Genomic DNA, 14,373 nt, shown 5'->3' on the forward strand with positions numbered 1-14,373 from the left:
ATTTGAGTTTTCGTCAATAATTTGATCGGTCCATCGACGTAGGACAATTTTGACTTGACGTCGAAAAAATCTGGTACAAAACAATTTTAACCTGTGAAAATTCATTTTGTCTTTCACATATTCTCTGTTTTCGATATGGACGAGCGTTTCGTTTATGCGTTTAAAATTGATCGGCCGATAAAAAGTCATAGAAAATAATGGCTCAATATGACGTATGCACGGGGATGAATTAAATAAAACGCGAATATTTTACTTTTCAAATAAAAAAAAAAAAAAAAAACCACGAAAGATATAAATGTATATTTTTTCTTTTTTTAATTTTTCTCCTTTTTACGTATTCATTTTGTGCTTTTCGTAATAAAAAAAATTGTTCGTTAATGTTAAAAAATCAGTCTCTATATTTTTTATTCTACATTTTAAATAAATCAAATTTTTTGTTTTTATATATATAAAAATTGTACACAAAATCGAGTCGGGGAAAAAAAATTGGACAAAACCAGAACTGGGAAACTTTATACATTCACAAATATTTTTTATTCTTTTTGTTTTTATGTTTATCAGAAAGTTAAAAACATATGACCTATTGTCAAGATAATAAATATCATGAAATATAAAGATGAAAAGGTGAATTCAAATGATTTGACGAACACTGTTATAGAAATAATATGACATTTACCCTACACTTGTTTGTATTCCACTAAAAAAAAAAAAAATGAAAATAAAAGAAATTAGTTTTGAACATTTATTCAAGCATGAATGTATGTAGGAGTTTAAATAATGCAGTATTATTTCTGATGCACAAAGATTGCTTTTTTTCTTTATCTTTCTTTTTTATTCCATCGCAACTCGTTTCTCAATTTTAGTTTTTTGCTTCACTTGTATGCTATCTTTTTCTTTCTTTCTCTCTCCTCTCTCTCTCTCTCTCTCTCTTATATACTTTCTCTCTCTCGTTCAGACTTTCCAAGAAGAAAATCATTTACAGAGTAGTGACGTTCTTGACGTTAGATATCAACGAGATATGTAAATGTAATCATTCCTACTCTATTTCGTTACTCTAATATTGAATACCGTGTCTCCCGTATGGCTTCATTAATCTCGAATTAGATCGGAGAAGGTTGCCACGAAGGGTGAACAGATAAGATACTGGAAAAGAAAAAGAAAAAGAAAAAGAAGAAAAATAAGAGGAATGAATGCGAATCGTGCGAACACTCGTACACACGATCTTAGAAAAAGGATGACCTTACTTTTCTATCCTTTCAATAACATACGTGTCAGTAAGAACGCGCAAGATTGCGGAAGAAGCTGGATTAAGGGTACGGTAGTCTTCTTCTACTACTACTTCTTCTTCTTTTTCCTGTGAATTCATCGGACTTTGCGTTATGAAGAAAAAGAGGGCAGAAAAAGAGAAAAAATAGGAAAATGGTATAAGAAAAAAAAGGGAAAATATAAGTTGCTAAAAATCAAGGAGAAAAGCATCGGAACGTTCCTAATAGTACAGAATTTAATGAAATCGGTGGATCAGGTATTTATGGAAGGGCTTCTCCAGATTCAACTGCCTAACATCTTTCCGTAGATACTATATTTCTCATTCTTGTTCTATCTATCTTTCTCTTTTTTTCTTATGCACACAAACGATATAACACACATAGAGGTATTATACGTAGGAACAGTGGGTATACATTTCACCTTCATTTTACTTTGAAATATTTTGTTGTCCGGCAAAGACCAAGTTAACGTCCAACTCGTTCATGAATATGTTGATTATCACGCGTTTCTGATATGCTAATCATCGAAAATTGTCCTTCTCCTTAAATATTTCTCTTCAATCTAGAAAATTAAGTGATAGAAAAAGTATGAGGACAAACGTGCTGACTTATTATTCGTTAACCTAGATTTTTTGTTTTGTATATATATATATAGCGAATATTATCTAGGCTAGAAAAACTATGAATATTTGGATAATTCCAAAAAAAATTATTTTTCCACATTAACTTTAATTTGGAAAAAATTGTTTTAGATTATTTTTAAATATAGTTGGTTTAAAATCTCTAATAAGTTAAAAATTAATAACTAAAATTTATAGAAGTTTCAAAAAAGTGTATTTTTTTTATGTAAAAATAAATTTGGGTTGATAAAATATGATCTTCGTTTCGTTTGCTTCATTTTTCTGCGATATGTTTCATTGGATTATGAAATTATTGTAGAAGAAAACTTTGATTTTAGTTAAATGACGAATAAAATTTCTATCTTACGTGTTCTCTCTTAGACGTATCAATCATTGATGTATCTGTACATGATTGTGAAGTGATTTATCTGTAAAGAAGGTTCCACTTTGTTTCAAAGTGAATAAGGTAGATTTCTACTATTACAATGTGTATATACTGTAGCAATGTAGAGTTCTATCTCATCAGTTGTAACTTACAATATTGAGAATCGAAAGGAAAACTATTTTATTATCATTCAAACGGTAAAGCAGATTCATTTTAGTATCAAATGATAGAAAACAGGAAACTAACTATGATAACACCAGATATCTACTTCATTGGCAAGCAAACACAAACAGTATTTAATAACTATAAATAATGTTTCTAACTATTTGTCAGCAAAGTAGACTCAAATGAGAAGACCAGTTTGTTATTTCAATCCCTTTCTTATTGTCAATCAGTAAAGTAGATTCCGATCTAACTAATAATCAGTATAAAACTTAATAGAATTCTATTGTACTAATCATAAATCAATAAGATTACATTCTTTTTTGTTAAATTTCTGATAACAATTATTTTCAATATCACAAAATTACTTTCAAGTTATGAGCATTTCATTTTCTTGGTTATGCAATTGTACAATTTGAAGATATTATAAAAATTTTTATTTTCTTATCAACCATTATACATAAAAACAATACTTACTTCTTTTTTGGAATACAGAATAATTGTTATTACATAGTAATCGATCAATAAATTCATTCTTGATACTTAACTTTAACTATAAAACCTTTCGCATATTATAAAAATTGTCAAAAATAAATAATATATAGAAATGATCAATTTTGAAGCCAAAACAAAAAAATAAAGATCAACATTATAAAATCAATATCAAAATGCACGATTTAAAAGTAAATTAATTTTTTTCATGGAAGTTTAAAAGGTATGTTATTTTTTATTTTCTTTTTTTTCGAGATCTTATCATAAGTTCGAAATGAATAGGAGGCACGCACCGTGTTATAAAACGTACACTTATTGTTTCTAATTGAGAACAGCAGCCTACTAATTTGCAAGCGGTCTGCATTCCAAAGATAAAACTTCGAGTCGGCACTTAAACTGCCATTCACGAACTTCAACCGCAACAAACGACCGCGGGTACGAAATGAACCTTCCTATGTTACAACCGTGTGTACGAAGTACTAAAAGATTAAAGTGTCCGCGCTTTCTCCAAAAGCATTTAATGTACCTAGCGTTGCTGTTTAACCATTCAGAAAGCCGACTGCAATAACGAAGAATAGAGGGGCGGGAAGGAAGGAAGAAAGAAAGGAGGGAGGAAGGGTGAAAAGCATCGTCGTGTTGCGTCCTGTTCAACCGTTTCGAGAAAATCAAGGATTTCCAAGAGTAGCACAGGAGTTATATATGCTGGTCGCGTACTTTTAAAGTTAGTTATGTCTTGCTTCTGCCAGAATCTCTCTCAGTCGTTTGTACGTTTCCACCCTCAGTTTCGTTTAAAACGTTTTCTACTATTCAACTCATCATCTTTTTCCATATGATGAGAAATCTAGACTAGGTATGTCTGTTAAACACAAACACACTTCCCAAAGAACAATAGAAATTTAAATGTAATATAATAATAATATATAATACAGCACAGATTTCAGATCTATCATTTCAATTTGATTGTTAATACGTTATCATTAAATTGTATGATTCTGTTGATTAATAAAAAATATACGTCTTATACGAAATAACTAAACGTTTTAAGAAAAGTATATAAACGTTAATTTATTATACATTAAAATTAGTAGTTTTTTAAGGAAAATAATTTTGTTATTTTTAAATTTTCAAATGACAAATAGTTAAAGTATGAGATTGAGATTTGATTTGTATTTAAAATTTAAATATTCATATTTATTCGTTCTTATTTTTTCCTGTACTTTAAAAATTAATGTTCTGTTATTCGTCGAGTTTTATCAGATCTAATCAACGGATTACATAACAATTTTGTAGTTTAACAACTCACCTTTCGTGAATTCTTATATTACTTAGTTAAAGTATGTAATACTGTCTTATTTCATATTTAAACAGGTTAATATAGTTATTTCAAGATTTCATTTCAGTCATTTTACATTTTAATGTGTACATAAATCAGAAATTTTGAAATTAAAACCAGACGATCAACTTATCGGGATAAACAATCACACATAGTTGAGAAATGAAACTTCTATCATAGTTACTTCGTTTCTCACTACTTATTTATGCTGTTTGCGTGCAAACGTAACTCTCTGAAGAGTCGTGTTCGCAAACAACTAATTATTTACATATACAATGATTCATTTCGTTAACAAATAAATCAATTGTATCCAATAGTTACCATTCTAATATTCTACCATACAGATGCATTATTCAAATTATAATATTAATTATAAATTACTCTTTTGGCGTATCTATATGATTTCATATTTCATTAATTACGACTTCGTTATGTATTATAAACCGATAGAATATTTGAATATATATTAATAACCGTAATACGAAACTACTATCACTTCATCCTCAATCCTTTTATATTTTTAACGGAGGAGTTTAACATTTTTGTTTCGATTTCTTTTTCTTTTCTTTCTTTTTTTTTTTTTTTAATTTTATTAGAGAATAACCTATTGCACTTTAAAGTCACTACTCTTTCATAAGTCGTATTATAAACGTCGGTCTATATAGAATAGAGATTAGAGAAACGAAGAGAAGAAGAAGAAAAAGAAAAAAAGAGAGAAAAAAAAAGCGACGTGATAGGGTAACAGGGGTTCTAGAGGTTGCTGAGAGAGTAGAGGATAATCTCTCTTCAATCTTTCTTATAAAATTATAGAAGCGGCTAAGTACTAGCAGAATTCTCATCTCTCTACAGGTTTTTTTCATACGATTTGCCAAGTCTGACCACAGATGACCTAGACTACTTTTTTTTTCTCTTTCCCCGGATTCCGATTAGGATAGTTGAACGAAATTTTTTTCACTTCTCTTCCAACTTTTGTTCTCTTTTTTATTCACTCCAGTAACCGAATTCAACGAGTTTTTTTTTCTTCCCCTTTCTCACTATTTAATAATAATAATAATAATAATAATAATAATAATAATAATAATAATAATAATAATAATAATAATAATAATAATTAATGATTCGAAATAATATAAGAAAAATATATGAAGAATTAGTGCTAAGAAATATAAGAAATATATATTTTTAATTTTTAATATTAAAAATTAATATTAATGATATCAAATACGAATACTTATTTAATAATAATGGTAATAATAATAACAATAATAATAATAATTATAATAATTTACCTTGATCGAGTTACCATTTTCGTAGCTCATTTTTAAATCGCCTCGCGTTCGAATTTAATTTATTTCTGGCTATCTGCTGAACGGCTAACAATATTCTACAAAACGAATCAACGTCATGTCTGGGACAGGGTCATCAGGAAAACCGATAGCTAATCGAGGAAGGATTACTTTGAAAAGAGTGCAATATAGCGTTAAAGAATCATTGTCCGATTGGAATAGTCAGTCATTGATCTACTACCACAGTGTATTATGGAAAAGAGATGTTTACGAGTAGAGCAAAGAGGAATTGCAGCGAATGATGATGAACGGGGAGTATGAAGGTAAATGTGAAGGTGGTAGAAAGCATGGTCTATTTCCTCCTCTAGGGAGGAGAAATTATTAGTAAATTATTACGTGGGAAATGATTAGCTTACGTATATATACGTACGCACGATCATACTTGTGTACACGTATTTGCTTATTTGTGTATTATTAGTGCATGTGTGGATGCGTGCTTCTTCGTGTGCGTATATGTTGTGTGTAAGAGAGTGAGCCGGAAGCGTCGCGTTGCAGGAACGTAATTTGGGGATTATGCTCGCTCGTATATTACCGTAGGAACAATGGCAAAATGACGTCACTGTCGTACAATCACGTACGTAATCCGCAAGGATCTTCTGGAATCCTCGTTCTATCTCTCATCCTTTGGTTTCAACCTTCTCTTTCTCTTTCACTATATTTCTCTTTCTCTCTCTCTCTCTCTCTCTCTCTCGCAATCTATTTATCTCTCTTCCTGTAGGGTGTACTATACGCGCATCATATTTCTTTGTTTACCTTTAATGTTCAACCATTTCCAGAGGCATCAACAAACACATGTTTTCGCAATCTAGGAAAGAATGATTGCTTGTATGGTTTATCCTCTCTTTTTTCTCCCACCCCTCCTTCAACCCTACCTTCCCACCACTCTTTCCCTCTTTCTCTGGAAAAAAGAAGTTTTTTTATTATATTATCTAGTTTAAACGGAAAAATATATATTATAATTGTTTTCACGTCTAACATGATACATATGCATATATTATTTCGTCTCGGTTAATCCTCATTTAATTAGAAGCTTATTCGCTTTTACGGTAAAAGCTGAGTAATTAATTGAAAAGAGTAAACATGAGTTAGTTTATATGTGTGTTTCTCTATATATCTTCTTGTGTTTCTGTATGTGTATTCATTTTTTGCAAACTTTCGGACGAGAAAGATCAAAGCTATTAAAGGGTGTACTATCCCCAACCTTCCCCTTCCTATCCCCCTTTTTTTAACTCTTTCTACCTATAACCCTTTCAATTTTTAAGCCAATCCTTTTTATTAAACAGCAAGGACTCAATTACCGAGTTCGTTTTTATCCTTTGAATGACGAACTTGAACAACACTACGTCTACCGCGAAAATGACTTTTCTTCTTCGCTGCTACTTGTCTGGGTTTCTAATTAAATAAAAGGGCGTCAGAAAGAGAGAAAGAAAGAGAAAAGATGGGAAAAGAAAAAAGAGGAAAAAAATGAAAACGAAAAAAAAGATCCTTTCCGAGCTTACTCGGCTCATCACGAGTCATCCCACTTTCCAGTCTAACCAAGCTCGGCTACCATCTTCTGAATGCTCGCCAACGACCAACCTTCCGACTGACTTAGCCAACTTTGCTTTTTTTTCTTTCTTTTCTTTTTTCTTTTTTATTTTCCACATTTTCTTACCGTTTCTATGTTTTCTTCCCTATTTTTCCATCTTCTCTCCTCATTTAAATCCTATCCAAAGTTCCATAGACTGATTATCGTAATTTCACGATAAAATATATTTTCTACTAATTTGTTCATTTGTTCACCCTCTCGTATGGAAATAAAGATGATTGTAAGATAGATTCATATCATTAACAATTATTATTATTATCGTTAGATATTATTGTGAGGATGGGAAGAAGATGAAGAGTGTGAGTGCATGGTTGCGTGAAACAATTGATGAACGTGAAAGATTTATGAATACGTGCAGCGATATGAGTGTGAGTGCACGCAGCGGTTGAGTGTGAGTATATGTAGCAAAATGAATATGAGTGTGTGTACATATAGCGATATGAATATCAGTGTACTTGGCAGGAAAGAAAATCGGGCGTGCATAGCGATATCATCTGATGTTATCGTTTTGTAAGCAATCCGAATTCTCTCGAATATTCTCGAACCGGAAATCGGAAAGAGGTCCTTTGTTTAACACGTTGCCGCACACTTTTAATTTGACGATCGTGCTTAGAAATACGAAGATCGGACGGCTATAGCCGTCATTTGCGGCAATGGGTTAATTGATGGGGAATAGTCTAGAGATTTCGAGAACGATTGACGGAAAAGATTAATACCATTGGTGGGAGTGAATGCGTTTATAAACGCGGCGGAAAAAGTTGCGAGCGCCTTCTTGATTAGGTACGACTATTTGTGAGTGAACAAGTGTGATACGAGTGCAATTACGAGTTTAAGATTTCTAACTATTATTGCTTACTTTTTATTTCGATTTCTATCTCTTTATTCTTATTACATTAAACCTTAATATTTAAGTATTTGTTTTATTGTAATAAATATTTTTTTTGAATTCTATAAATCTTACATTATTATACGAATTTTCGTTTTGTTTTTAATCGTACGTCAATAACTTATTAGTAATATTTCTTTTTTTTTTCAATATTAAATTTGTTTTTGTACTTTTTATTATTTTTTTGTACTTATTTTACTGATACGTCACGTCAAATTATTTTTTTTTTTATTTTTTTCAAATGTATGATTCAAGATATAACGTCTCACACAGGTGCATAAGTGTTCTTTCGTGTTAAGAGTATACAGATTCCGAGAGAAGTTTGACCGCGGGCGATTTAACGGGAGTAACTCACTTCTGACTGAAAGTCCAAATGAAAGAAGCTTTGACGAAGGCGGAAGGACGCTTTCCGAGTGCACAATAAAGATAGAAAAAAAAAATAAATAAAATGAAAATAAAAAAAGATAGGAGAGAGAGAGAGAGAGAGAGAGAGAGAGAGAGAGAGAGAGAGGAGGATCAAGAATGAGAGAAGAAAAGGAGCAAAAGGAAGTGAGAAAATGTGAAACAAAGTATTCCAGAGAAAAAGCTTTTAGAAAAAGTCTTTGGAAAAGTGAGAAAAAGAGAAAAAGAGAAAAAGAGAAAGAGAAAAGAGAACAAGGAATGAAAGAAAGATTTACTTCTCATCCGATACAAATATAGCTTCTTTTAGTGATATTTCCTACATCTATTTTCTCTTTCCTCTATATAGTTTCCTTTTTTACTTTTTATATTTATTCTTTTTTTTAATGATTTTATAATGATAGAATATAAAATCTTTAACGAACTACTCAAAGTTATTCAAATTATTCTTGTAAGAATTGATATTAATTTTTAAAATATATGAGATTTATATATTAAATAGATATATAATTTATATATCAAAGGTAATATACATTTTCTCTATTTTAATATATTTCTTTAAATGTAATTTATATACATTACGAATTTTTAAATTTATAAAATTATTTATATTTCTATACGAGGGTGAGTTAAAAAATAAGTTTATTTTTTCATAAATATCATAAATTAAATTAACAAACATTGTCTAAATAAATTATTTGTATTATTTTAGGAGAATCATTAAAAGTAGAAATAAAATAAAAAAGAAAAGAAAAACAAAAAAAACAGAATTCTATCAATGTCGGACATGAAAAAAATAAAGAAACTAGAAGAAAGATGACGCACTTTAAGTCGACGCACGTCCGATCAGGTGAACACAAATATCCAACACACGTAGACGTTGATGTAACTATGAACGTGTGTATTTTCTACACATATATACTCTTCGTCGTACTCACGATTTCCGAGGACAGATTGAGCGGACAGTAACGATTCTCTGCTGAATTGAAACGAAAACTACTTCTCTCGCCGATAGCTTATCCCCATACATCCATTTATTTCTGTCAGTGGCACTGATTGTGACCAGGTTTATACCGAAGGCGTACGCGATTCACGATGAAAATTGCTTCCCAGAGTCTCTATAAAAAGCTTCCGATATCGGCGATCACTGACGAGCAAAATCGTTGAACCTTGATACTCGTTTATATCCAACCACTGACTCTTTCGATCATGTTCAAGATAATCAACGAATAATGCATTTTTAACAAAATACCGAAACATTTCTTACTTTTATTAAACGAACGTCAAAAAGTTTTATTTTTACAAAAATTCTTTGAACACTAATGTTTAATTAAAATAAACAACACCAAGATATATATTATGCTTAAACAATTTTTTCAATACTATTTTTATAGATAAACATTCTGATTATTATAGTTTATTTATTATTTATTTTTAATAAATAAAAATAATTTATTCCAATTTTTTTTTATATTAGAATCAATTTATTTGTACGGTTCTATTTTCCTCTTTTATTTTTAATTGACTAAAATTGTATTCACCACATATTCCGATCAAAAATCTTCTATTGACAGCAGATTATTTATTTAATAATCGTCTGAATGATATTTGCTGAGAATATAAAATTAACTTAAATGTGTCTTTAACTTGATTAAAGCAAAACAACAGTATTCGAAATGAGTGTCAGAATTGGAAACATTTTAATTCTGCTATCATCGCAGACAATATCGATGTAAATATCTTTTAAAAATAGTTACTTCAATATCATTCAAATATAGCAGTGAAATATTCGAAATTAATTTGATCGAATTTAAAACGAAACTATGAAATTAGTAGTCAAAATTGAAAAACCAAGTTATCTACAAATGAATTATTATACAAATATAGAATACTTCGTCTATTATAGTATCCAACAATAAATTGAAAAAAAAGTATTTTCAAAACTTAAATCAATTTATACAAAAAGTTAGATTATAATTTAGATATCTTTAGGAAAAGAAGCAGATATATTTGAGGATTAAATTAACTCTAATCATCTTAACAGTTACCATAAACGATCTTAAACATCAACGAAAGCTCGCGTGTCTTCCTAGTTACTTTGACCTTAAAGCAAGTTGGCAGTTTGCAGTAATACGAGACATCTTTCAGCCATAAAGTGCTGGCTTGTTGCGTGCCTTAGGACAAATATGTCCTTTGAATCGGTTGTAGTTCCAATTCCAAAGGAGAGGATTCGCTATTTATGTTGTCATGCTTACGATCGTTCCGTTTATTTCTATCTACCTTGATGCTCACAACACCGAACGTGGAACCTTAGATCTTATGTTGGAAGGATATTTGCATACTTCGTGACAAAGCTCATCTATACCAGTAAGTTCAATTGTGTTATGTATATCTCTCACAAATGCACTTCTACGGTTAACTTCTTCGAGTATTGTTAAACGATCTATATGAATACGAATTTATTATATTTTATATATAAGATATAACTAATAAAATATTTATCAATATCGAGAGAGATACAATATTTCTATTATCATGATTTTATTAATATATATTATTATTATTATTATTATTATTATTATTATTATTATTATTATTATTATTATTATTATTATTTATAAATAAAAATATCACACACACTCGTATTAATTGTTCGTGGGAATCAATACAATTTTGGTTAAAGTGTTTAATCATGTAACATGCATTTATAATATTGGGAGGTCACCCAGATGGGGAACCCCCGCAGCAGTGGAAGCAAACTTAGTTTTGGTTATCGATAACCCTCGTTATCGTGTTTATTTTATCAGAAATATTTAAATATAATAACGTTGTTTATTTTAATATAGAATATCCAAAAGTAAATAATCACAAGAAATATCAAAATGAAAAGAAAATTCTTTTCGTATGTTGTTTATTTTAGATATAATAAAATATTAAAGCTTGTTTCAATGATCAATTCGCTCGAACTAATATGATATATTTAACATTTAACTGAATAAACGAGCACTCATATTAATAATTTAAAAATAAATTGATGAAAATTTCATTATTATTCATTATCCAAGCGAAAACAAATTCATTATTTAATTGGGTTACTCTCTCGTTAAATCATCAGTATAGTAAAGTGATGCAGGAATATCTGTGATCCGTCTAATTGTAAATCGAATTTACTAGGGAGATGTAGAGGAATAATAATCAATGAATCGTTAACCGAGAAATCGTGTTAAATGTAGAAGATATTTTCGTTTTTGCGATAGTTGGAATATTTTGCTATTTGGAAATAAGATGAAATTATCTGATATTTACAAATTCATGTCTAAAAATGAATCATTCTATATAGGAAATAATAAAAAAATTGTTCTATATTTAAAATTGCGATTAAAAAATGTCTAATTAAGGGGGTATTCTACTTTGTAATTTTTTTTTTTTCAAATTTTTTTTTTCGATTATTCGTAAGTAAATATATTTAAGAATACTCTCTGAAAATTTCAAAACGATCAGAGCATCCTAACTGTACTTTTTCGTCCCTCGAATCTACCCGTGCGCGGGTAAAAAAAGTACTTAAAAAAACTTTAAATGCGTTTTTCTCGGAATCACATTTTTGAACCGCGTGTTGTAAAAATCTCCAAAACTAGGTATTCGATTCGTCTGAAATTTTTACCACATAATCTGTACACATATATCAACCGGTGGTAGCAGATTTATAAAAAAATTTTCATTTTAACTATTTTTTTTTGGCAAGAAATGAGAAAAAAAAGAGATTTTTTTGATAATTTTTTTTTCAACTAACGCCATTTTGTTATTTTTGCATGTAAATGAAAAAATCTGCTACCACCGGTTGCTGTAGTCTTTGTGAACATAAAACTATTCGAGTTTTTCATTTCAGATAATCCGATGTCCAGATTTTTACAACAGAGCAAAGGCTAGACTATTTTTAGGCGTTCAGTTCAAGGGCGTTTCCAATGTATATAGAGCGTATAAAATAAATAAAAAAAATTTTTTAATGTACTTTAGGAGTATATTTATTAGGCACAACAAACCCTACATCAATATCTTTCTTAGTTTTCTAATAAAAAATTGACAAAAATACCTATTTTTTCAAGCGACTAAAGTAGAATACCCCCTTAACATCAATTTAAAAAGTATACTCTTTATAGTTGTTTTATATTATTTTTATATGTTATTTGTAATATGATTATATTAAATTTATTTAATAAAGTTTAACACTCTTACATTTCCACTTACATTTTGTTTGTATACATAGAATTTTCTGGATATTGGGTAGAAACAGAGACAACCTGATAGAAGTTATGTGACAGGAGATGACGAATCGCGAGGATCGAAAATTTAATTGGATCGCAGGTAATCACGAAGGATTCGATCGAGCGTTACCTTTCTGCTGATCCGTAAACTTCTCTCATTTCTACGAATTTTCGAATTTGCTTGATAATTAACTCCATTGATGAATTTCTAATTATATCGTTTATGCGATGAAATTGTAATCGTTAATGATATAAATATACATTTCTATAGTTCTACTATAATCATCTATACTCTCTAATATTTCTCTAACTTTTATTATTTCCTTCTATTTCTTTCACTCGGTATATTTGTGAAAAGGCAAGAGCTTGTTAACTAACTTTGCAGTTTACTTCGAGTTAATTAGCCTTTCATCGGAACTCGAATTTTTTTCCTTCTTTTAATACAAATAAAACGAAAATGAATTTCAACAACTACGTCGTACGTATTCTGAATTTCTCGAAAACTAATGGAATTCATGTATGCATGTATGTAAATATGTGTGCCTATGTTGGTAGCATTCGAGTTATCTGATATGTCTAAGGTGAATACTTTACTTGGAACGTACGAACTTATCAAAACGTCGGTTTATCAAACGTACGTTCCGCAATGTGAAAAGGGAGAAATGATAAAAAGGAAGGAACACGTTTATTGCCAAAGTTTCACCTTAACTTTTCCTACGATTTGCCAAACTTCTTCGAAGGTATACCAAAACTCCTCCCAAATTCGAACGAACACGAAAACGTGAAAACTATTATCATTAACCTTTTCTTCTATGTTTCCTTTTTTTTATAAGGCAATCGATGTAATCTATCGATATTAGCATTACTTTAAAAAATCGATATTTAAAAATACAAAAAAAATAATTCAACAGGAATAATTGTAAAATTTTTTGATACAAAGAAAAAAAAATCAAAGATTGTTTGATAAAAATTTGTTAAAATTAGATTGTAATCGTAGCCTATAAGAAATCCGAAAAGACTTACTGAAATTTTTCCGGAATTTTTCTTTCCCTTGCTAAAAATTCTAACAACTTGGGAATAAAATTAGTTCCATGCATTTTACAAAAGTAGCGTTGAGAGAATAAGGATAAAGAGGAAGAGGTGAGAAATTGAATCAAGTCGAGTCTAGATAAATCTGCAAGTTTCTTCTTTATTCTGTTACTATTAATGAGTATTTTATATAGAACGGAAAATGAATTAGTAATGATGGGAAAGAAGAAAACTTAAAGATATTTAATAGAATAAAATAATTAACTATTAAATTTGTTGCTATTACAAATACCTGCTTTAGACTTTTATTTATTTAATCAGTATAAAAGAATAATTAATTTACTTTATTTTAAATATTTTGTAAAAATATATATAAATTTGTATAGATATAGTTAGATACTTTATTACAAATACATAGTAAATTGCGGTGATAGTTGTTAAAGGGATAAAATTAAAAATGATTATAATTAAACTACTCCCAATTGTTTAAATAATCCGTGTAATATTAATCACTATTATTCTATCCTCATTATTATTATAGATATTATATTATTTATTTTAAAAATAGTTATATCTCAAAATAAAAAAATTGATCGAATAAATCTT

General features: G+C 29.3%; 1 long non-coding RNA gene across 1 annotated transcript; it reads right to left on the reverse strand.

Moving 5' to 3' along the window:
• Nucleotides 1-2,922: 2,922 nt before the first annotated feature.
• On the reverse strand, nucleotides 2,923-9,781 carry LOC149033341 (uncharacterized). The gene is made up of 3 exons (XR_016179027.1): nucleotides 9,415-9,781; nucleotides 5,547-6,501; nucleotides 2,923-5,291 (listed from the first exon to the last, which is right to left on the reverse strand). It is a non-coding gene; the product is annotated as an uncharacterized LOC149033341 (long non-coding RNA).
• Nucleotides 9,782-14,373: the final 4,592 nt, after the last annotated feature.

The sequence above is a fragment of the Polistes dominula genome, unplaced genomic scaffold (assembly GCF_049000335.1).
Source record: "Polistes dominula isolate Pdom_NZ unplaced genomic scaffold, Pdom_raw_medaka contig_49, whole genome shotgun sequence".
NCBI classification, from domain to species: Eukaryota; Metazoa; Arthropoda; class Insecta; order Hymenoptera; family Vespidae; genus Polistes; species Polistes dominula.